Below are 25,918 nucleotides of genomic sequence, written 5' to 3'. Positions count from 1 at the left end.
CTATTTTATACATTTTTTTAAAAAAGAGGTGCATGTAAATATATATTTAAGGCTCATTTAAAATGTGATGCTGAAGGTCCAGTTCACATTCTGCCATGAAGGATGCTGAAGCTTTTTTTTGTTCCCTGGTGATGACACACATTCACACAAACGTTATGTTTAATTTTGCACCAGTGCAGTTCCTCTGCTTTCATTTCCTTTTTAATATGATGGGTAGTTTACTTGGAAAAATTATTATAAGAGTATTTTAAAGATTAATAAGAGAGGGGGGGAGACGCTTGTGGTCGGATATGGAGCAGGGTATCACAGGGAAAAGTAGGAGGAACATTATGGGAATGTGTATGAATGTTATTATTATTATTATTATCATGGTTCCTGCTTGCTGTTATCTTTGCGTTAAAGCGCCAAGTTCACGCAACAGAGCGCACTCATCTTGCGGTGGAGAGGACACGTCCCGTTACTGGAAGGTGACAACAACAACAACAACAACAACAACAGCGCGCGACTGTCGGTGAAACTTCCCAAACACAAAAGGCGGAACACCAGGACCACAAAACGTTTGAAAAAAACAACAAAAAAAAGGAGGGAGAAGCAAACTTTTTTTAAAAACAAACACTTTCTTGTTTAGAAAGCAGGTGGCCCCTGACGTCACACGGGGTCGCAGTACGCCCAAAAATAACAACACACCTCCGCGCACAAGCAAGTGCCTCCCCTGGGGGGTGGGGTGGGGGGGTGAGGGGGGTGTTTCTAGTCCCAAATATACTTGTGCTTGCCGGGGATACGGCTTGATGTGTGTTTGAATCGTAACGAGAGAAAAAAAAAAAAAGAGAGGAAAGGAAAAAAAAAAAAAAAAAACAAGCCGCGTCTTCCTCGCATTGCGCGTCATTCAAACAGGACTCAGTGTACTGCTTTTCCCCGTGTTGCATTAGTAATAACAGCGGCGTTGACGGGAGACAGCAGGAGAGAGAGAGAGTGTGTGTGTGTGTCTCCGACAGCGGTGCCCAGCGGAGGAATATTCCAGCCTGTGTGTTTTTTTTTTATTTACTCTGCAGCTTGTTGTTCGGCTTTTTGCTCTGCGTTATGGTGAACCTGGACAGTCACGTGTGAAGATTTCTGTGCAGAGTACAGAGGACGACGACTTCTCACCTGGCGTGTCCCTTTGACTTTACCGCGAGGGGGAAATATACCTGCCATTTTTTTTTCTCTCCTGGTAAGTTTTTCAAGCCCAAGAGCTTATTCCTTCTCCGCACTCTTTGACTTTTTGTGTGTGTGTGTGTGTTACTGCCCTGTCCAACTGCACTTGAATTAGGAAGTGGTCCGCCGGCCACAAGTTTCTCTTGTGTTGCTAGCTTTAGCGTTTGTGCAACTTTAGTATTAGTATTAGTATTATTATTAACACTCAGTGGACTTCCGCCGTGCTTTTTAATTAGGGGGCAGCTGTTTACATTTTCACCCGGCAGACCTCGGCTTGCTCATGTGGGGACCTTCGGACAGCTCCGGTCAGCCTTTGCCTGGTCTGAACGCTCAACACTCACTTTTTTTAAAAAAACACACCCGACTTATTGTTAAAATTAAAAAAACCGCCGGCTTGCAAATTGTAGCTCACAAACATTTTTTTTTTTAAATTTAATTAAGTTTCCAAGTGATAAATGTCACATCTGCAAGCTAATTTTCAAGCGTATTCTGTACTTAAACGTGCTGCATTGGGTGATATAATTCATAACTGCACCATTAGATTTGTATTTGAGCCTTAAACGCCTTTTAATAACATATAATGTCAGATTATATATATGCATTGAAAGCTATTTAGAGTCTGCTGTGATTTATTGCTTGTTGCTGAATTGCACTAATTAATAAAAATCTAAAGTAAACAGTAAATTGCTTATGTGTAAATGCAACTTTTTAGATAAAATCTATGTGGCATCTTTATTTGTCAAATGGGATGAATGCATTCCTTCAGTGTTGTAGATTTGATATTATCACCTGTGACACACAGGGCTTGTAAATAGCTTTAAAAGCATTTTTCCATCTTTTCAAAACACCTTTCTTACACTTTCTCAAGCTCGAGCCCCGTGCGTTTAAAAAATATGAAGCAAATAGATTTAAAGCAAAGTGCTGCGGTGTAGTTATCAATGCTTTATCTGCATGATCCATATCTATGATTATCAGCAGTCAACACCTTACCGTGCTTTGCTCGCTCCACTTTTACATCCCATCTTTTTTCCATGTCCAGAAACAAACAGTGAAGCTGGTAGCAAATCAGTTTTCACAATCATTAACCTCCAATATTAACTCATGAAGCTAAACATAAAAAAAAAAGCTTCTGCTTCTATGTCACTCTCTTGTGTCTTGCCACTGTCGCCCAAATATCAATAGATGTAACTTTTTTTTTTTTTTTTTTTGGTAAAGAAAGGATAAGAAGGTATAGTGGGAGCTGCTGAACTCTCCGGGCCTGTCCTCTGATCAGCTTTCACCCCTGGATTAGCTGGATCGACCCTCCTTGTTCGAGCCGCAGGGTGCACAGGTGTTCCCTCCTCAGTTATGCAGGTGTGGGCCAGTTCCCCCCTCACTCAGCAGCTCTCACTCTTCAAAGGCCAGGCGGCAATAAATGCCCCTTGTGAAATATGTCAGCGACAGTGCACAATCAGCCCCTTTGTTGGAGTGCCCCTGTAATCATTTCTTAAAGCAAGTTTAAAACAGTCCATACTCTGGTGTTTACTTGCGAGGTCACTTGATTTTCGTAAAACAGGATGCTTTTTTTCCCTCAAGGCAAAGGGAGAGATGGAGGGAGTCTTGCCATTAGTCTCCCTCCGTGACTGACCGTTGTTGGGAGCAGTGCACTTATTACCCCGACTCTCCCCACTCTGCGTCCATTTTTTGATTGCTGCATTTATCATTGAGCGGTCGTGCTCTACATTATGGTAATAGGAAAATGAATGTCCTCCTCAGGATTAATGTGTATACCCTGTCATACGTTTCAATCATTTATCAAAATTAAGATTCAGCTTTCAGCTCAGTGAACACCAGTTGATGCATGATTTTATCTCAGATATGGAAATTGTTGCTTCCAGCCGAGCTGAAGGAGAAAATGCTTTGCAATTTGTTTTTGCGGTCTTTGTGAAAACTTTGTGTGCGTTTCACTGTGAATGTAGAAAACCTGCTCGCGAGGCAGAGCTCGGCGCAGGAAGTGCAAAAGTCCAGAAAGTGGATTTTTTATGCACAGATCGCATCATTTCTGTTTTGACTCATAGGCAATGAAACACTTGCTCACTTTTGGATTAGCTTTTGAATTGCACCATCACCCATCCCCCAACACCTCTGTAATGAACCAGACTTGCCCGCTCAACCCTTGAGGTGTTGCTGCATTTGGGGGAGAAATGGGGTAAAAAAAAAAATGCAGAAAAATCAAGGGAGTGGTGCACCAGCTTCACTTTTCTAAACATCTCGCCGAGCTCATCCACAGTGTGTTTTCATATCTGGCTAACTTGGCCCCGTCACAAAGCTTAAAGGCAATTAAATGGCAAAATGTCCAGGTTCTATCCCCGTTAACTTCATGGAAATGTTTCCATGACAACCTCCATGCAAGTTAAAGCAACCAGAAGTGATCAAGTCCCTTTCCCCCCCCCCCTCCCTCCCACTTCAGCTCCCCGTCCCTCCCTCCCCCCTGTAAAGAGTGGAATTTGTGTTGACAGTTTTGGCCTTTAATGGCACTTTTGTGCCGCTCCAAAGTATTTGTTTACCGGGATCATATGCTGCAAGCTGTCAGACTCGGAGAGATTGACTTCTTAAGATAAAAGAGTGCATTACATGCTTAAGAGGCCACCCTTTCGCACTGTAATTATCCACATCACAGTAATGATGTTTTGTGTGCCACGGTTACTAAGAGTCTTGAGACAGCTCAGACTTTTTTAGTTACGCTCTGGGTCACTTCTTAAGCCCGACTCGACACTGCTGTTGTTGCGAGCGAGGAACGTTGTGACTGTTTGGCCGGAGAAAGCCGTGCAGGGTGGGGTCAGGGGATGAGGATTAGAGGGGAGATTGCAGGCTGCCCACACAAGGGTGAGCTAAGAGCTATCTGAGGAAAGAGTCAGACTTTTGTTTAATCTCAGTTCGTAGCCTCATGCAGAATTTGTTCGAGTTTATTTTTCAGGGTTTTTTAATGTTTGCATGGCCAAGTTGTATATTTACTCGCCAAAACAATCAAGTGTCAGATATGTCTTGCAGAGATTGTTTTTGCAAATACCACGTCCTACGTCATCATACCTCCCTCCAAGGACTGTAAAGCCACAAACAAATGACCTGGCTCCCGTCAAGCCAAGACGCTTTTATCTGTGTCAGAGAGGGACGTGCATGCAGAGTTATAAAACAAACAGTTCGTTTATGTTCCCCTAAAGCGGTGTGAAATAATTTATGCCTTTTCATAAGGTTTAGAGTTCACCTCTTGGCACCATAGTCTCGACCTTGTGTAGTTAATAGTCTCCCGTCGAGCTGCCTGTAACTCGAGCTGACCTGTCAGTCTGTTTATCCAATAAACTCATGCACTCATTTGAATCTCAGTACACCCGGCTGCAGCCACAGTTTTTTTTTCCTGCCCTACGCTGAGTAAACAATTGCGTGTTTACTCACTGGTCAGTGTTGTGTGAAGGTACGATGGCTTTTTTATTCAAGTCACGGTCGGATGGACAGTGTCCTGGTGTGAAAAAATGTGTTGGGTTTTTGGGGGGGGGGGTCTTGACCTGAATTAAAGATGGAGGGTCACTCGTGGTAAAAGGCAAGGTCACTGATGTCCAGGCCGCATTCAGCCGTCAGCCTGTCAGTCGTAAACAGTCAAACATGATGTGAGACAGCACTGAGGCTATCAGTGGTAGCCAACCGAACCATTGTTTCAAGGGCCTTTTTATTAAGGCATCTTTTTGGTAAACGCATAAAGGTTTGATTTATCATACGTTGCACGTTTGACAGTACAAAAACTGACTAAACGACACTTCTTCCGGTCATCTCCAGCCAGAGTAATGTCTACCAAGTGACAACCAAAGTGTAATGATCTAGAAAAAAATATTAGTTTTTAAATCAGCATAATATTACAGGTAATGTTGAGATATATCCCCGTCATAAACACACACAAAACAGTTACTGCCTCACATCTCCAAGACCTTTCCTCCTTACACAGAGAGACACAGAGAGAAAAAAAATGTTTATTTCCAACATGTTGTGAGAGGGGGAAAAAAAACATGGAGGGGGGGATTCGTGACAGTAACAGTTTTTGACAGGCACATTAGGCTGCAGAAAGAGCATCCAGCTCGGGGCTGAGGGCATATGGTGCTGCCTTCTGCCGGCGTAGCTCTAGACCAAGTTACAACACTCGCGCAGGGTCACGACTGTCTCAGGTTTGTTCCTTCTGTCTCATCTAAATAAAAACAGGGGGGAAAAAAATGGAAAGTGGGGGGTTGGGTGGTGGTGGCGGCGGCATTGAGCGGGTTTGGCGGGCAGGGGTGTCCGTACAGTAGCTGTGTCATTTAGTAAAGGACAAAAGGAATTTTTCCAGTCGAGCCCTTTGGGTCAGGACATAATTTGGTCGAAATGTGCAGGGGAGACGTTTGACATTTTCAGCATCTCTTTTTACATTTGGGTTGTTTCACATCACAGCAGCGCACACTCGGCCACAATTTGTGTTTCTGGCATTGCAAATACACATTTGGACAACAGCAGTTATCTGGTTACAAGCAAGTACAGTGTAGTGATTTTATCTCCTTTCACCATCTGAACACCCAGCTCGCTCTCTTGGATGGCAACCCCTAATCCTCCTCTAAACAATGACCATGTTTTAGCCACACTGGCTCTGTTCGGCTTTCTCCTCTGTAATGTGGAGAGGATGGACTTGGATAATGTGTAGGATGACGCAGGGCTCTGGTCTGAAGACAGCGGATCGGTGGGAGGGTAATTACAGGCTACCGTGCGGCTCTCCGGATTTTCCCTGGATCACAGCTACAGGCCTCGAAGCTGAGCCTCCAATGCTGAGCGAAATAAAATGGCCACAACATATGGAGGTAGCAAAAACAATGGTTTATTTTTATGATATTTGATGAGTGGTTTTTAATTTAGATTGTCACTTCTGGCAAGCAGCAGGGCAGATGGTGCAAACTCGAGTGCCCATTAGAGCCTAAATACCTCCAGGCAGCTGTTGGTCATAAACTTTTTCTTTTTTTTTTTTTCTTTCTCTGGCATGTTTTTTTTTTCTCTGCATTTTCTCTCTTTAACACGGCCCGGGTCAAGAGGAGTCAAACCTGTTACAACACCTGTTTCTACATATGCAAATCTGTTGTTTTGTCATTTCATTAGGCAAAGCAAAAAGACAAGGGTCCCTTGTGGTTGCAAATGCGACTGGCATCGGGCCCAGTTGGCATGCTGCACAGCAGAGAGATGCTCGAGGCGGGGTGAGGGGAGGGACGAGAAGTTGGGTTACCGCAGCGAAGCGACTCAGCCGTCGGATGCCTTCACATTACAGCTTAATCTGGATGGCTTCCTAAAATTCTTAGTCAAAGTTGTCTTGGAATTTAGGGGGAGAGGTAACTCCCCCTCCCATTATCTGTCTTTATCTTCCCTGTAAAGAGTAGCTGTAAGAGAATGACGAAGGACATGCCCAGTAGCCAAAAACTGGCACACGCGTGTCTGGCAACACGCCTCCTTTCCCCCTCACCCCTCAGCGTCCTCGTCTCCCCCCTCCCTCCCTCCCTACTCCTCCTCCTCCTCCCATCCTCATCCCTTCATCATCTGGCGCTCTCCCGCAGCGCTCGCCTCTTAACCACATGTGCCAGTGCCGGGTCTGCTCTTGCTCCGGGGCTAATTGTTCACTGGTAAACTGCATGCTTGTTGGTGGGGGTCTCCCCCCTTCAACCAGACACACTGCTACAAAGCAGGATGGTGGTGGCGGTGATGATGGCGGTGGGTGGGGTGGCGTGTGTGTGTGTGAGGAGGGGGGGGGGCAGATCATGATCTCTCCATGCAGTTTATTTTCCCCGTATAAGTCTGAAGATTGTCGGTTGTAATCCGGCCTGTGCGCTGAATGCAACAAATACACCATGAAATTAAAGGTTATTGCGGGAGCGTAATGCAAAAGCTCTGTTCAAGATTACCGAAGCTGTTTGCAGACCTGGGGAGAGTGAGAAGGGGGGGCAGCAGAGTGTGCTTTTTTTTTCCTGACAGTCCAAGAATCTCCCTCTGAGAACTGGATTGGTTTGTCAGTTTTTGACAGATGTATATTAATGCTCTTAGATTTGCCACCCAGTTGTGTAAAAAGCCTTCAGGACACTTCCTCTAGAGTAACTTTAAAGGTAGAAATTGCATGATTTTTTTCTAGTTGTCCAGTATGACTAACCTGTGCCCAGTCTAATCCATTGTACCTTCTTCTAATCTAGTGCTTTTCATGAGTGCCTTCCTCAACCTAGACCGAAGAGTTAGATGGATGGATGGATGGATTGAAAGACCCTGGGACTAGTCCCTTCACTGAGCTAATCTCATCTGATAACTCGGGCCTTCCTCCTCCTCCCTCTCCTTTCTTTTCTCCCTCTCTCTGTCGTCCTCCTCCCCTTCTCCTCTACCGTGGCTTGGTGGGTCTGATTTGTAGTTCTTCTCCTCTCCCTCTCTCTCTCTCTCTCCGCACAGACGGCATTAAAGCCAGGCCCCACAAGCCCCCTCTGATATGGGAGAGTTCATTAGAGATGTGCCTTTGATGGGCAGCCTTTTCATGTGACTACCGGTTTTTCAAATACCTTGATGTAGAAGCTTAAGAAGGCATTGTGCAGTAAGCCCTCCTTTTGATGCGACTTATTTAGATCTGCATAGTAAATCAGGGGGGAGTAAATAACCAGCCAACAGATGGAAGCAAGGAGATAAGGCAGCGGCGAACAATCGCATTTGTATTTTGTTATGATGTTGACAGCAGCTAAAATTCACTAATCTAGAGCCACTGATCTGCATTTCAAAGAAATCTCATTTAGCAGCGGGGAGGATAAAGTTCCTCTCATTGTGTCTATTTTATTGCATTCTTCGCTAATTTATCTGCCCACAGATTTAACGTGCAGGGCTTGGTGGTAGGAGCTGGCGTCCGCGCGTTGCATAGGGGGTCTTAAATACTGTGAAAGCGGTTACGTCTAGACTGTGAGCTGAGGGTAATTACACGTCTGACCATGAATAGAATGAGTTTGAAGACTCATCTTTCTTCGGGCGGGCCTGAATTGCTCGACTAACACTGATAAGGAGCATTTGGTCCCCACAGAAATATTGCCAGCGACTTTCCATAACGCCTCCCCCCTCTTTTTCCAACACCAAGGATGGTATTTACTTTTAAGATAAAGTTATTGTATACAGTAATCTGACTTGTTAGCATAATGTCCTCTTTCATCCGGGACCCTCCTTTTTCTGCACTGTGGAGGTATTTGTGGTCCGGGGTCTTAAATAGTTTATCTTGACTTAGTGCACGAGCGCTTTATGTAAATATCAGCCTATAGCATTATTAGGCCTTCATGAATACTTGAATGCATTTGCCATATTTATAAGTTGATAGAATTTACCAGTGGTTTTATATTTGGCATAAAGATATGTGTGGTATTTGTAAATCCCCACGAATTGGAGGTCATACGGACTAATAGCATTCCTAATGCTTTTCCAGTGAATAAAATATGACATCTGCATAGCCCAGAGGTGTGCTCGGCAGCAAATAATTTGAGGTAAAGGGGCATTAAGTTGAAATAATGTTTTATATCTAAATTATGTTTCAAATTATTTGTTTTTTTTACTCCACCGTAAGGTTGGCTGTTTGAATCGTCCCATGCAGCGTGGCTCTTTCAAGACCTCCGCACAGTTTTGTTGATCTTACTTTATGTACATATTAAGGTTGTCAAAAGTGTTTTTACTTTTTTTGATACCTTGATAACATATAACAGGTTTAGGGTTAGAGGTGAGATATGATTTCCCCGTTCAACAGTATCGAAAGTAAAAAAAAAACTGACTTATAATCAGATTTTCAAACTAAGTAGTAACATTTTTACAAATATGTTTGTATATATTCAGTGAATTTTTCTGTACCAGTGCAGTGTGCAGGTTGTTAATAATAAAACAAACAATGAAACAGTATCCTTTTTGTGTGCCTAGAACTTTCTTTTCTTTTCTCTTTTTGCCCTGGTATTGAAAGAGGTATCAAATATTGATTTGATTGCATGCCAGCTATTTTTGATTTTGATTTTGAAGTCACTTTTAAGAAAAAACGTGAAACATTTGCAGGTTCCAGCTTCTTAAATGTAAGGATTATCTTCTTTTCTTTGTCATACGTGAAAAAATAAATTATGAGTCTTTAGTTTTGGACTGTTGGTTGGACAAAAGAAGCAATTCGAAGATGTCACTTTGTTCTCCATGAAGCTGTCGTGATCATTTTTTTCACCCTTTTTGACATATTATTGATTAAACAATTGATGCATTTATCATAAAAATATTCAGCAGATAAATTAATAATTAAAAACAGTATTTGTTGCAGCTCCTGTACGCACACAATACAATTTAATCATATGATTATGTAATGCCCTCTTTGAGTCTACACTTGTCAAACTGTTTTATGTCTGTTTTCTCAGTAACAGTGCATTCTTTGGGCGCTCACCCCCTCCCTCCTCAAACCCTCTCACCCCATTCTGAGTAAATGTTGCACGGCAATCTGTGCAACATTTTCCACAAACTCAAAACAGTGAAAAATTATAGCAGTTGGCATGTTTTGTTTTCAGCTGTGCTCTTCTGAGCTGAGGGCTTTTTGTACAGTTCAGAGAGCACATTCCTTAGGATTCAGCAGTCGTTGGTTGCCTGTAGGGGTCATTGGAATTCTGGGAGAATAAAAGAGAGAGAGAAAAAAAAAAATCTTGGAGAGGAACATCCAGGCCGTTTTGTGCCCCTCGTGCCCCCAGCAGCAGCAGAAATTTGCCTCCATGACGCTCTTCAATGAGGGGAATTAAATATTTTCCCCCCTGATGTTCTGAATGTGATGTATGTGCAGTAAAAACGTCCAGAGCAATCTGTGGCTGCAGTCGTGGTATTGTACACTCCTGCTGGAGTGATTAACACAAAAAATAATCATTACTAATGGTTTCTAAATTATACGGATGCCATAACATGTGTACTTAGATGCAGACAGCTGAATGGACCTACATGAGAAATCAATGGTGTCAGGTTAACAGTGTGATTTACTTGGCGGTGAGAGCTCGAGCCTTCCAGGCACTGCACCTTTTCACTTGAGAGAGAGTGAGGGAGTGTGTGTGTGTGTGTGTGTGTGTGGTGGATGAGGTGGGGGGGGTGTGGGGACTGTAGCTGCATCTGTACTGTACGTTGCCTGTTTGTGCATGCACTCACACACACACACACACACATGTTCTCATGCTTCACAGCAAAATCCAGGTGCACTTTGTTGTTCTAAACTTTATTGCTTTCACCTACATACAGTACAATAGTTATGCAAGACGCATTCTAGCCCACACATGTCCGCACCGGCACTGAATGTGCCAAGGAAATGTTAAAAAAAGCAGATCAGCTTTACTTGACTGGATTTGGACTAATAGTATACTTTCTGTTTTGTCTCACCTTCAGGTAGCTGACATCGCTGGATTCCCTCCACTCCTGTGACGGACAACAACAGCAAGTTCTCTCCCCAAGGGTGAGTATTTGAACATGGTCCCTTCATGTCCATCTGTCAAAGAGTCCTCAACCTTGGGAGAGATTAGAGTAGCATTAGCAGTGTCTTTTCAAGGATCAGTGTTAAAATGAACAGTAACCTACAGTGTATTCTCAAGATCATCCATCTTTCAAAGTGAAACTCTTCTGAAGGAACGTCTTAAAATGATAAACTGATTTTGTTTTTTTATCAACACACTAACTGTGTCTGTGGCGGTGCGGTTAGATTATTGTTAGCCCCACTGTGTTCGGGTGATTGTAGTGGCTAGTGGAGGTCAAGGGGGCCCCCATTCCCTCGCTCAAATGTAACAAATCTTCATCTTGTCCACCTTGATAGAATTCCCCCTCCACTGGGCAACCTTTCAGTTGTGCCTGTTTGGTTTTCACACCCCAAGGATTTTCAATCTACTCTAACTTAGAAGTTATGATATGCATTATGGCGGACAAATGTGGGAGAGCTTGGATATCAGTTTTTCTTTTTAAATGTATTTTGTTGATGTCTTGATTGAGATTTGTAGCGGAACATAACAGAAAACGTGAACAGGGTTATTTCAGCTCTAACCTGATGTTAGTGTACCTGGTCTGCATTACTCTGCTGTCTAAACTAGAGGCAGTAATGCAGCTTTGTTCATAATTTCAGTCCAAAACAACTATTTTCCTGTTTTTTCCTTTCAGGATCAAATATGTGCACTCTGCGCCCGTAGAAAACAGCAGACGACACACACTGTAAAGTCCAAAGTGGTAAGTGAAAGCAGTTTTCATTGTTCTTGCATGCCTGATGTCGGTGTTGTGTGTTTTTCCCCCCTGATTAATGTGTCCACTGTAATGACTCACATCAGTCATAACTGCCGGTGCGTTTAGAAAAACACAGTCCTGGGTGCTGAATGACAAAACAGCAGAGCCAGGTACGAGGAAAGTAGACCTATTAGTAAATATTTTTCTTATGGGCTTAGCATTTCAAGCTTCATATTCATGTGTGAAAAGCTGTGTGAAGGACCTAACTTTTCACATCATTTAGCGCCATTACAAATAAAATGGCATCATTTAAAAAGATGTTTTTAAATGTTTTTTGCATTTCTCAAACACAGTGTTTTTTAACAGAATATTAAAACTTACGAGTAACATTTATGGGTGATATCAAATATTATGTTATTCAGTCGATATCCAATAAATCTTCATTATCGATTAATCCGTCTATCATTTTCTCTATTAATCAATTAGTTGTTTGGCCCATAAAATGTCAGAAAATGGTGAAATCTGTGGATAACCTTTTTCCAAAGCCAAAAGATGACATACTTACGTACTACAATGACTCAAACAGATTAATCGAGTATCAATAATTGACAACTAGTTGAGGGATATTTTAATCGTTGCAGCTCTTTTATTTACTAACTATTTGATTGAGGCTTCATCTTTGTGGTTCTGACATGATCATAGCTCCATTTTACAAGCTAATGAGACTATATGGTGTTTGTCACCAGGTAACTATACAAAAGAGTGTGAGGAATCTCAGGTCGCATAATGGGAGTCACCAATTATATCTCCAGCGTGGCCTTTCTGTTGATTGGATCCCTCATATACTCACACAGACACATTTCCAAAGACTTTCAGGGAGTGATGGAGAGAAAAAACACAGTAAAACTTATATTTGTTGGTTTGGAAATATATAATGTATATGAAAAAATAGCAGTATGCACTACTCCAAAGCTTAAACATATACGGTCAGTGTTTTATCAGATATATAAAGTAAACATGTCAAAAAAAAGATCAAGTTTTCGGTCAAATAAGTGTTGCTTGTGTGTTTTAAATGGGATGATTAGCTACAGGTGTGTTCCATGTGCTGTCACACAGATATTTAAAACCGATAACAAATGATTTTGTCTTGTTCTTTATTTTGTTTTCGTTGGTATTTAGTTCCCCTTTTGTGCCAGGGATACAGAAATCTTCATTGTGCGAAACAACTGAACTTGTTTAAAGTCATTCAGCCCTTCCTTAATCTATTTTGAAAGAGAATATGAATCCTGATCATAATTTAAAAACACTGAAATAGTCGAGAGCAGAGAGGTGCAAAGTGACTTTATATTGGTTGGTGATCTTTGCTTTGAACCTGGAAATTGACATGAGTTTATTTAGCTGTTCTGCTTCCAACCTTAGGGAGAATATCTGTTTATCTCAGTATGTCATTGTGCAGTAGCACCTTTGAGGTAAAGATATGATTTAAGTGTATGGGTGGGAGCAAAGTACTGGGTGGCATGGCTGCAGAGCCAGGTCCACCTCCCCAAGAGTCCCATCATTCCAGGGTGGAGCAGAGTCCAGATTTCCTCTCCCTACCTAAAAGAGATTTAAATATTAGTTCTTAATTTGTCTAGTATTCAGTAAAATCTTCAAAGATGAAGTCTTACTGCATATCTGCTGGCCTAAAAAAGTCCTTCTAATCATCGCAAAAAAGTGTAATTGCCCCAACACTGCGAGCTGTTCTTCCAGCGCAGACGTATATAAAAATCTACAGCAATTAAATATATCTTTGGCCGCTTTAAAAAAAAGCTGAAGTTCGGACTGAACAGCCCTCTGCTCACATTTCCAGTTTGAAATTGATTTCTTGTCATAGATCAGAGACCTCTTGTCATTCCATTTCCAATCCTCAAATGGTTTCCCTGAGCCTGCTAACTGTCGTCCCTGCGAGTGGGCAAACAGGGGGAACCTCCACGGGTCTTTACCCTGGGCACTCAGAGCAGTCGAGGGGGTAGAAGCAGAAATCAAAGGGACTCGGATCATTCCCCATTGGCAGCCCCCATTGTCTAGCTGATTTGGGATTGGTGCAGAAGGTGAAAACTGCAGGGTGGAGCGTGGGGGTGGATGGAGATCAGGCAAAGCAACCCCCTTTTTTTCCTAATCTTTATCCACCATTAACCCCAGTGCCCCAGTGTGTGGCTGAGATCAGGGCCATTGGTCAATCCCCCATTCACTGCCACCCAGAATATTTTAAAGTTAAGCCTCCCTCGCTTAACAAAAAAAGTCTTACTCATCAAAGGTTTACTTTCCCTCTCTTCCTTCCTTTCGCTCTCAGTCCAGAGGATCTGCTGCCGTTCTTCATGCACCCTTCTCTCTATGGTCCACTGTTTTGTCTTCACACTTAGGCACGGGGGAGGGAGAGAAGTTTTTGGAAGTTCCCCAACTTTCCATATTTTGATTTAATGAGGTTTGGTTTGGGGCCTGATAGTGTCGTGCTGTGTGCAAATTGGTGTAAAAGTGGACGGACCAATGACATCCTGCCCTTTGCTGATCCCTCGGATTAGGAGCTGTCCTGTTTTTTAAATAGACATCCGGAATCGTACTTAAGTTATATCCGCAGAGGAAATATTTTTCACACCTGATATATATATATTCCAAGCTCTTTTTTTTTTCCTTACTGCTGAGATCGCCCCATATGAAAACCATCAGACATTGCAAATATAACAAGGCTGAATTCAGTCCAGAACTCCAACTCCATCTGAACCTTTCAGATGTCTTTTCTTAGTGTCAGGTATTTACCTCGCATGAATCTGATGTGAAAGAGAAACGACTGGGGGGGAAAAAACAAGAGAGGATGTGGAGGAGCGAAGAAAAGAGATTGCATGCAGAGTGTTTGTCCAGAGTGCACATTTGCCATGAGAATGGAGTTAGAAAGTGGGGAGGTGAGGAGGCTCAGAATGAGTATTGCCATCATTCCTTAAGGAGAAGATAAAGAGGCTCAATGAGTCTATTGATCCTTGTCGCTGCTTCTGCTCCCCTTCTCTCTTTCTTTCTCCATATCCCTCACTCTTAGCTTTTATCCAGTTGTTTAAAATGCCAAATCTTGATACGATTTTGGAAATTATTATCGAGAAAAACAGTACATTTCTCAGCAAAGGCGGTCTCAGCATGCTTTGGGGCCCCTCTAAAAGCTCTGTAAACCTCATAGTAGAGATGATGGATACTTTAGAAATGACTGATTGCAAATATTGCGTGCGCCACCTTAATTTCTAATGAGCAGGGATCTAGTGTTTCTTCATGTTATTCTTTCCCCGCAATTTAATTGGAGGAACCTCGGGTGCGGATGCCGGACCCGATGGCATCTCTCCAAGAGCCCGAGATTATTGTGAAACCTAACCCGAGGCAGGCATGACATCAGAGCAGCCTGACACGAGCTTGAACTCCTCATTTCAGGTGGGAAGAATTACGAGTGGCTTCAGCTCGCAGGTGATCGTGTCCAATGAATCGGTCGCACACAGTCGCGCATTCTTCTCCCGAGGTCGAAATGCTGATTGTCTTGACAGATTGAACTCGTGTGTTATCACCAAACTGTCACGCAGGGCCTCATTTTTCAGCCTGCACACATAGCCCTCAGTTTATGTTAGCCCTTCACAGTCCAGTGTTTTATAATGATATTGACATAAACTGAATCTGCACTATTTTAACCCACTGATGATCTCTATTTATATCAGAGAGTTAGAGTGTGTGGAGCTATCTTGAGCTGCCGTCAAATCAGTGCTGAATTCCTACTATCTGAAACAAAATGCAAACATTATGTTAATATTGTCACATACCGTATGTTATCCACAGAAATTGGTTTCTAGGAAACACATCTGTGTTTTTTGCACTTACATCCACCTCAGAATAAATTGTGACAGTGGGGATTTTGGCTTCCTGTGGTGAAATAAGACTTACATTGTTTAACTAATCAGACACATAGGATTGTTTGTTCTGTTTCATGCCATGTATGTAATGAGATTTAGCTTCATGTGTATTAACATGAAAAGACAGCAGCATTGAAATTGTTTCACTCAGAATGTATTTATATATATTAATATATATATATATATGGCATTATAAGTTATAATTGCATAAGAAGTCCAAACACTTGAACACTTTTTCATTAAGTATTTCCATTTTTGTTGTCTATAAGGCAACATTTTTTAGATTCCGTCTTGAGATGAGTACCATCCTCCTCTTTCACGCACTTTTCTTTCTTTTCTTTTTTTCTTCTTTTTGAGTAAAAAGTTTCTAATCAAACCACACGGTCACAGCCACTGAAAAAGCTTTTACTCCAGAGGCAACAAGCCAAGTCCCTTTGTTCATCGTGATCACTTGATCGCCGGTTGAAAAGGGATACAGGCGGCAGTGAAATCCTACAAGAGCTTGGAATCTTAACTTCCCTGCCGCAAACCACAAGCCCAGACAGTGCAAACCGTTACTACCTGGTTGGAGGCGAAATGGGCAGAAAGCATCCGTGATGTGTGTGTGCGGGAAAAAAAAAAACACACTCACCCAGCATGCTCGATTTGGGTCATAGAGCTGACAGACAGTGGAATGTGAATGTGTGTATGTTGACAAACTCCACTGCACTCTGAATGGGGTTTGTGATTACACCTCATCATGCGTGCTGCATCGGTCCTGTCCCCGGCCCCCCGATCCTTCTCCCTCTCTCTCTCACTCTGCCTCCCTCTCTCTCCCCATTTCTCCCTCTCTCACCACAGTGCCTCTTGGGCAATCATGTGGTCACACTACCTGACTCCTTGCTGCTCAAGAGTGCAGTTGACAAAAACAGCCCGAGGCCCGTCATGTGGAAAAGATTCAGTCGGCACACAGCATACATTCTAACCCCCCCAACTCACCTCACCCAACAACTCCTCACTTTCTCCCGCTAAGTAACCGAGGCACCGGGGTGTTTCCTCCTTCTGCTCACCTGTGAAGGGAAATGGCACGGCTCTCCTCCTGTCTGCGTGTGTGCGTGAGTGGATATTTTTTGCAAGTTTGTGGCCACGGTGCGTGGATGCCGCTAGTACGCTTTCGTCAAACCCCCCCCTGCTCGCTTGCCCTCCCACACTCTGAGAGGTGCAGGCAGTTTCTCTTTGTCAGTCGAGTTGCACTCCTCATGTCATGTAACATAAAGCTGGCGGTCAGTGAGCACTCTCAGCTGTCAGTCAGCTTGGTGGTCCTGGCCTGTCGAGCCGCTCACCTGTGTTTATTGGACAAGACCTGCTCCATACTGCCCAGGGAGAACACCCTGTCTCCCTCCCTATTCTTTTCCTCTTTCTCCTTTTCTCTTTCACTTTGTTTATGTCCATATCTATCATTCTCTTTGTCTGTCTTTCTTGCACAATATTTCACCTCTCTCTTTTATTTTGTAAACCCACTCCTAGCCTTTCCTCCCTGTTCTTCTCCCCCGCTGTCCTGTACAGTTTATTTTCTCTGGCTTTCTTCCCTGCTTCTCTTTTTCTTCCATCCTTTTGTTTCCCCTCTCCCTCCTCTCCCGCTGTCCGTTTTTATTTCGTATTATTTTGGGACCTCTTTGTCAGCCCCTCGCTTTAAAGCTGCGCCGTCTCTTCGGCGGCGGTGTTCATCTCTTCTCTGCACCTGGCTGAGCACACACCGCCGCTGCACCACTGATTGAAACTTGTGTCTCAAAGTTGCTAATGTTCACTGAAGCATTATATTGTAGATAAAGTAAATAAACTAGGTTACCGTGGGAGAAATCTCTGGAATAGACTGCAGCGCGCGCACACACACACGTAACCTTGCACACACATAAACAGACACACATGCATCAAGTGAATGGCTGCAAAAGGTGTCAGTGATGCTGAGGTGCGAGTGGAGTGGGGAGATATTTTCTATGGCTCAGGAATTTCACAAGTTTAATGTTTTTTGAGGAGCTCGCTTCAGTAACAGTTGGATTCAAGGGCCTGCAGTCAAGTGGCCGCTCATATTGTCAGTCCATAGTGTAAAGTCAGTATGCAGTATAACTTTATAACGCGAAGGACATTTATTTTTCCCCGGAAGCCGTACTTAACCAGATAGCTTTCACAGATGTTCAAAAAGTCTTTTAAGAAAAGTTATTAACTCACCCACAGCCAAAGGTAGTCTTGATCATTTCTTTTATTCACGTCTTCTTTGCTCTGAACTCTGTAATTCTACTTTTCTTTTCAGAAGTTCTTTCAAACCAGTCCAATTCAAATGATTTTTTTTTTTTTGTTAGAAGGACTTATTAGCCTGGCTATTTAGCATATTGGTTAAATGCAAAGGGCTGACTCTCTGCGGCTACAGGGGTTTTTTAAACCGGCGTCCACTGAATCATCCCTCAGTTTAGAGCGCTAGCGAGGCACCAAAGCCGCACGTCCAAAGAACATTCACATTACCACCTGGTATTGTTCAAAACTCCCTTGTATGCGCCGTGCTTCCATTCTGTGCAGTAAAGTGGTATAGGTGACATGGTAATACATTTGCATTGTGCCCAGTGATAAATACCCCAACCAGGTCTCACTCACTCTGATGCTTCCCAATGTGGTCGGACAGCGGCTGTATTGTCAAAGGCACGGGGGTCATTCAAAACCTCCCCTTCTGCCTTTTGTCGAATATTTCCGCGCGGGTGATAGTTTTCTCATTTATTTAGTGAATAGTCGACGGGGCGAAGAAGAAAGAGAGTTTTACATTATGGAAATGATGGAATGGGTTATAATCTCCCACATATTCATCATGGCAGACATTGGACCCTTGTGATACTGTCCTCCATTTGGCCATTGTTCTGGTTCTCTTTCCGCGCACTGTTCGCCTCAATGGGCGAAGCAGGCTTTAATCCCGTCTCTCTTTGGAATGAGAATGTTTACCAGCTATCATTCAATAAGGAGCCAGGAGTGTGACACACATCCTTCTGTCGGTAAATGTGTGAATGCGTGAGGAGCAGATACAGAAGAAATGTCCATGTACATGGAGCGATTGGACATTTGTCTCAAAACATTCTTGCCTGATTTCCCTGCCTCACTGTATACATTACATTACATTTCATAAGAAATAAGCCCCGAACAGACCTTTGGAGAACACACAACAACACATTGACATGGCAATGTTGGGTAATTATTGCCTGTAAATAGGGATTAAGGCTGCGGATGTTGACAGTAAATTGGCTCTCAGAGCGTGTGTTTAACACACCTTTGTATGGATCAGACACATTCTTGCAAAGAGTGAAGGTGTCTGCACATAAACCCCCTCCTCCTCCTCCTCTTTCACATGTATTTACAGTTCACCAGTAAATACAGGCTTATTCTCCTCACTCACTTATCTCTTATTGTGAAAGGACGCACAAGCGAGCTAATGAGATTTCTACATATGAAAAAAAAAAATCCAGGGAAGCAAAGATGTTTGTCTGGCTTTTCCCAGCGCTTCCTTCACCCCCCCTCCAAATTGTTTTCCCTTCAAAGTCTTGACAGCGTTAGGGATTAGTGCCATAGCTGCTAACAATCATTAGTGTGTTTTCACCATTGTGCCACGCACTGTTTTCTCCCACCACCACCTCCCCCAGCCTCACCTCCTGCGTGCGTCTCCTGCTTTTCGTGCCGAGCGAAGAAATGAAAAACAATCGTTACGACCTCCAGCGACCCCTCGTGACGCACAGTCAGTTAAATGGTTTGTAAGACGTTTAATTACCAAATGGTATAATCGTTATTCATCTCATCATTAGATGTATGATATTAAGTGAATTGCCTCCCCTGGGTCCCTGTGTTTCACAGATCAATAGATTTAGATGGAGCTTGAAGGGGATGTGGGAGGGTGTGGGGGGCTGTTAAAAACACTTCTGAGGCTCCTGATATGAACACATGCATTGTTTGTGTGATGCACAGTGGTGACATTCACTCATTTATTTATGCAATTAGCTTTTATATAGGTTTAATTATGCTAATTTCCATGTCTGCACCCTGGAATGGCAGTATGTCACTTTTTTTTTAATGGATTTACGGCTCCTGGGTTTATTTTGATGGTGAAAGGACATGAAACAATGGACAAGGTTATGGCACCCTGCGCAGACTTCCCATCGGCAGAGTGCTTGCGTTTGCACTTTGGGACACTTTGTTGGTATCGAGCATTGTTTGAAGGCATTGTGGAGATTGCTAATGCAGCGTGTACACCTCTGAGGCCCAGTAGCCTGCAGCTTGATATCGCCTGTATTCCCAATGTGAATATGGCTGAGTGGTGATCGGGGACTCGCTGCACCACAAGCTGCTATTCAGTGCAGCCGGCACTAGCAGCCCGAGTTAATTGTCCATTATCTACTATTATCTAAGCTCTACCCCTCTCTCTCTCTTTCATTCTCCCTCGCTCACTCACAATTCTAGCCGTCACCACCAGTTTCACTCACTCAATATGCTGCACCCACTGCCTTTTCCCCCCCCTACCTACTCTAGCAACCTCATACCAGTGTTGTAGCCAAGTCCTGGCAACTGAGTTCAAATAGTAATAATGATTCCCTTTGTTCCTGAGGTACCTCAAACAGGATTGTGAACATGAAGTCAGGAAAGCTTCATGTTCATTTCTTGTCTTATCATCTCTACTTGAGTGGGAGGCACTCTTGTGTCTAATATTCCCATCCAGATTTCATTTATTTAGGAAAAGATGCAGATGTAAAGAATATATTTAATTACTACTAAAAGTGTGTTTTTCTCTTATTTAGGATGAATAAACACTATTAATTTCCAAAAGTGGGCTTTCTTCTTCTTCTGCCTTCAGTTTGATAAGGTGATAGATCTATCTGCTGAGGAATCCTCAGAAATTTCACTTGATGGCACTGTTTTCCTTTTTGCTCCAGCTGAAGCAACAGGGCATGTTTTATGTATGCTGGGCACAATGTGAAAAGCCTGGCTGTGCCACAGATATGTGTGTCTTCCCTTCTCTTCTTGTCCCTGGGCACCGAGAAACATGCAGGAACACTGACAAACAATAAAATCATGCACTATACATTTAAAAAAAAAAATCATTGAGCTTCAGATAAAATGGTTGAAAAGCAAGTACACATTGGCACAGTTACTGTACTGTCAGTCATTAATTTTTTGTGTGTTTTGGGAGATTTTCTTTTGCTTTATAGCTCCTCTCTTTAAAAAAGTTCAAGTTTTTTTTCTGTATCTTAAATCTTGACAGCTTGGGAATTGTAATATATATTTTAATGTAAATCTTAACTATAAAAAGCAACTGTAATTCTGTTACCATTCAGCCGTTTAAATTAATTAGATTGCATTCCTCCTGCGCTGCCAGGCGTTGCTTTAATAATTGCATCAACAAGATGATACATACTATAAGGCCTGGAGTGTTTCTGCAGCTCATTTTAATCCACACCTACCTCTCATCCACCACTTGATATAGTTGAATCTTCACCTGCAATTAGTCTCCAGATAATAGACCCCCCACACACACATGCATACACACACATACAGGGTTTTAATTTCTGCTAGTGCTGTAGTTTTTTAATGTTGTAGTACACTTTTTATTTATTTTTAAAGTATAACATTTAGTTAAAAGGGACAAATGGTTGCCCTCTGTCTTTTTCACCCCCTCCTTTCTAAAGTGAGGTTAAACTGAGTTTAAGCAGGGGTTGGATGGATGGACTAGGTGTGTAGGGTGGTAGGGATCAAGCTCATATTAAGTGCTCACAAAGCAAATGGCTCAGCAGTAGGAAGCGTTGGTGTGCTGGCCCTGCCTCATGAGCAGCCTGTAAAGACGCAATACATCACAGTGAAAAATAACTACAGCTTGTATTTCGCCGTCGCGCGCATCATAAATAAAGGTGTGCCACGTATAATTGAGGCTCGTGCGCAGGGAGCTCGGCTGGAGATGAGAAATGGAAATCTGTGTACTGGTAAATAGATAATCACACAAAAGTAATTGAGGTTTTCAAACCCCAATCTAGTCTGCCAGCGTGAGCTCGTTTGCATGTTAATCACGTCAGTGATTTCCCTTCATCACAGGGAAGTCCGCGCACACTTCCATAACCAGCTTTTAATTGCATTTAAAATGTCACAGAGGTGGAACACATGTAATTTAGCCAGAACTGTGTCCAAATTAATGGGTACTACTGAGACGCTCCATTGGACAGGGTTGGAAATGAGAGAGGCTGTCCATTGTTTGGGTCTTCATTAGAGATGCCTCAGTCTTCCACTCGCTCCACGATAACATCTCTATAGAACCTTTTTTGAAGTGTATATCAAGACTTCAAAATGAAATCTGACAAGTATTTTGTGAACGACTTAACACTACAATAGATGCCAACTTCTTGCAAAATAAGCCAAATGGATGGACATTAAAAAGGTGGAAAAAGAGACATCAAAGGGAGAGAGCACAAAGCCAAAGTGTTGGGGCTTTAAATTGAGAAAGAAAGAGAGGACTAGTTTATTTTTCTTTCATCACCAGGTGTTCTTTGGCGTATAAATTACCAAGATGATGTTTCCATAACACAGCTTAGGGCACTCCAGAGAGGGGAAACCTGCAAAACAGACCTATTTAATTTTTCATAGAGGTGGACCATCAGGAGCAATAAGCCAATATTCATCTTCCCCCTTTTCCAGATGCCTTCTACACCACTGTATCTCACCAAAACCGAAGCCCCTCTTTTTTTCCCAAAAAAGAAAAAGTTCTGCCGAGACCTACATGAAAGGAAGGAACTGTTGAAATGTTAATTTTACCATCTGCTGTCGAGGCCTGCTACCTTTTTGTGTGCGTCTGTGTGTGTGTGTGTGTGTGTGTGTGTGTGTGTGTGCGTGAGTGCGTGTGCATTTTCTTTTTTTCCCTGCCTCCTTTAATTCCCAGTAGTTCTGTTCTGTTTCATGAATGTGCTGCTATTTTGGCTGTTTGAAGTCATGGGGTCTCTGCGAGCATGGCTTTGACTGGCTAGAAAATACAATGCCACATGGCGGATGGTGGAGACTGTCCATTAGTTTCCTGTTTAAAGCCGTGGTCCCTCCTGGTAACCCTGTTTCTTATACCAGTCCCCAGGCTCCAGTTACGCTCCCATGCCAACCTCCAGCCTGTCAGTCTCTCCTGCTGACTTGCCCATGCTCTTTCCTTCCTGAGTGCGCGTCTTTGGGGACTTATTTAGTCTGTTTATCTTAATGCTGAGGATTTTAATCACTCATTTACAAGACCCCCAGCACCTTTATCTAATCAAAGTGTTTTTTTTTCTCCTTCAGCACACATTATTGCTAGTTTTCCTGTAAGCTCGATAAACCCCCCAGCACATCCAAGACAGAAAATGAATTTCTCAACAACTGCATCCCGTCTTCTCATCACAAAAGTTGACACTTTTAAAAGCAAAAAGTATATCGCCAGGTTTACTGTGAAGATTTTGCCAAATGGATGGATTCCATTGTGAGATTTGATAGTTGGCAATTAGGGTGAGACATCCTGTGTGCAGAGTTGCTTAGCATTTTCCTTGGCCGGGACCAGATTGTTTAGTCTGCTCTCATTGTGAGCTGTTTCTGAGCTGCAGTTGACGGTTGTTTGCAGAGCGCCGGGGGAAAATGTGAGAGGGGCCAGTGCCTTTTCTCTATTTATTTATTTTCCCCGTCCTTGGAGCTGGAATCTGATTTGTGTTCATGTTTCTCTATTCTCTCTGAGCGGTTTTTAAGTGTGGCTGCTGAAATCTAGACTCTGTATGACCTCACTGCGCGGCCTGTGTTTCATTAATGACCAGCCCTGTGGTTTGGGGAGAGGAATATTTTTCATATGACACCGCCTTGCATTAGTGCGGAGCGGCAGCAGCTGCACAACCACAAAACCATCCAATTTTGTGGCTTTGAAAGGTGTGAAAAGTTCAGCTCCCTATAGCAAGCATTGCATTTATAATTACGCTCGGTGTATGCAAGAGTGCGCGTATATGTGTCAAGGAGCGGAACTACTGAAGACTTGTAAAAGAAACAAAAAAAAAGTCACCTGCTAATGAAACATTTGTCTTTCATTCTCCTTGGCAACTTGTTAAGTAAACAGTGGAGATATATTTCAGAGTGAGACGTTTACACACTTACAGATTTGACATGCTCTGCCTTAGAGAAGCCACCTAAAATAACAAGCAGAAATTCAAAGTGGAGTAGGTAGCATTTTGACAGCTTGATTCACTTGTAATAAATATTTCATTTCAACATGGTTTTATACTGTTTGGACCCTTAGAGTCCCTAATACAAGCAAGTCTTTTTAAGTCCTTCCCTTTTTTTTTTCCAAGTGCCACATCTGGCATAAGAGGTATTTCTTCGCAGATTGATTGATTTCCCAGGCTTTGTTGGAAGCGACTCACGCAAAGCCACACAGCAATTGACTAAGAAGCATGCAACAATTCACAGACACACGTAGCAAGCCCCTGCACCCCTCCTCTTCACCCCCCCCCCCCCCCCCCCCCCCAAAAAAAAACCCAGACACTAGACTACTGTAACTCTGTTTTGTACCTTGCAGGATATTGAATATCCAAAAGGAAACCTCAGATTTGTCCCGTCCCAAAAACAAAGAGCCCTTGTGCTGCCGCCCTCCTCTTTTCTTTCCCCTCTCACTTTAAAACCATACTGGTACTGTCATCATAACACAACAAACTTCTTTGAATACAGAAGATAGCATGTGTTTATTTCCAGCCATTCATCATAGTGCACTCCTATATAGCCCCGGCAGCGTTAAGTGTTGTGTAGTCAGCTTGAAGGCAGGAGGTGGAACAGGGAGAGATTGAGGTTAGTCACCAAGGCTCGGGGAGAGTGAACAAAGGAGAAGATTACCTAATAGTCCTGCTATGTATTTGAAGTGGAGCCTGCTGTTTGTTTGGGGAGGTTCGGGCCTGGATGTGCAGGGAGATGTCTCACAGGCAGCTGATGGGTACTTTTAAGCTGTCAGAAACATCCCCTTTGCTATTCGTCTTCCCGAGTAGATGGCAACAGGCTTCGACAGGGGCAAAAGGCAATACAGAGAGAAAGTTAATGATGTTTCCCAAGTTCGCAAAGTGTTGAAAACGCTGCCTCAAAGTATAATTGGGTGCCTTTTGCGTAAATTAAAAGTCACCCTTGATAATGGTTTGACAAGTGTTTTAGCCCACGGATGCACGCTCATGCTCTATTTTGGGACCTGGTGTTATGAGATCTCTAATGAGTCTGCTCTCCATTTGTGTATGTTTTGTAAACAACAGTCTTGCAGGTTGTCAGTGAGAATAAAGTTCTATATTGTGCTCACGGCAGAAATGAATTCTTAGTCACAACACAAACATCATCAACCTGGTGTAAACTACTTAATTACGTTCCAAGACTGTGTTAAACAAACCGAAACGAGCAGAATTATGTGCATCTGCTAGTAATTTATTTGTTTTTTATCATTTTCTTTGAATAACGCTCATTAAGAGAACTCAACACCCACATAGTGTTGGAAATGTGCACAGATTTCTTTATTAAAGTAAGGTATTGAAGTGAACATCTCTCAAAACCAATAATACACCTTTCTTGTTTAAATCCCTCAAAGATGTTTTTGGTCAAAAGAACTCAAATCATTTCATTGGTAAATTTAAAAAATGATGTCGCTCATTTTCCTTTTTTTTTTAATTCCTGTAAATTGCAGTCATCCTTTCTCCTGTGATTTCTGAACAAACAATTACAACTCCTGATTCCCTGAAATCCCTGCCAGCCGTTTCTGTTTTGATAAATTGTACATCTAGTCCTATTTTCAAAGTCATCAGCGATTGCTTTTTTGCCACTCAGAGTACAGAACATGGACAGCTTTTAAAGGTAGTGAGTAGGTCTGATAAGTGGCTCAATCCTTGTACTAAAGCATTTTTACTGAAGGTTTAATAGCTACTGTATAATGAATTATAATGTATTCTCTCCGATTGCAAATGTCCTCTAATATAGCCCCTCTGCCGTAGCGAAAAAGTCCATCTGAATGTTATTGTGGCCAGCTTTTTAAGAATACAAATCAATTGCATGATTTTAAGTAGTTAGAGTCATACTTTTGTTGTAAATTTCCCCCAATGCCAAATGGAACGCTGCTTGTATAGCCGGAATAGCTAACCAATTTCAAGTAGTGACATCATGGTCAGTTCCAAGTCGACTGTATGTTTTATTGTAAAATACAACTGTTCATCCGAACATTTCAGCCTAGTTTGAACTCATTGAAAAGCAATAGGCTTATGAGTCATCTTGCTGTTCCAATTTAATGGAACATACCTTTCAATGACAGCGTGTACCAGCACATCATCAAAGTGAAACTTCCAAAGTTCCGCTTAACTTGTTGCCGAAATAGTTTCTCGTTTTCAAGAAAATTGCAGTGCGCCGAGTCTCAAGAAGTGTATCAGGGGATCTTCCCTGAAGGAAAAATTGCCACTTGCATACTTGTCTTTGACCAAAGTGAAGCCCTCACCCACTCCAGGGGAACATGTGCTGTTTAGGAAGATATAAAGGAGTAATTTTATTAC

The 25,918-nt window shown here is 42.6% G+C and overlaps 1 protein-coding gene across 8 annotated transcripts in view; it reads left to right on the top strand.

The window, feature by feature from the left end:
* Positions 1-845: 845 nt before the first annotated feature.
* foxp2 (forkhead box P2) overlaps positions 846-25,918 on the top strand; it is a 106,116-nt gene continuing 81,043 nt past the window's right edge. For 7 of the 8 annotated variants that reach the window (XR_014621520.1, XM_084345515.1, XM_084345523.1 and 4 more), the window contains exons 1-3: positions 846-1,210; positions 10,624-10,690; positions 11,383-11,448. The gene's annotated coding sequence lies outside the window, so the exon portion shown is untranslated. The remainder of the gene's footprint in view (positions 1,211-10,623; positions 10,691-11,382; positions 11,449-25,918) is intronic. The other variant, XM_084345519.1, reaches the window with a different exon arrangement.

The sequence above is a fragment of the Pagrus pagrus genome (assembly GCF_965226575.1).
Source record: "Pagrus pagrus genome assembly, chromosome: 23".
Taxonomy (NCBI): Eukaryota; Metazoa; Chordata; class Actinopteri; order Spariformes; family Sparidae; genus Pagrus; species Pagrus pagrus.
Note: the sequence above shows the minus strand (reverse complement) of the source record. Positions and strands in the feature narration are given on the sequence as shown.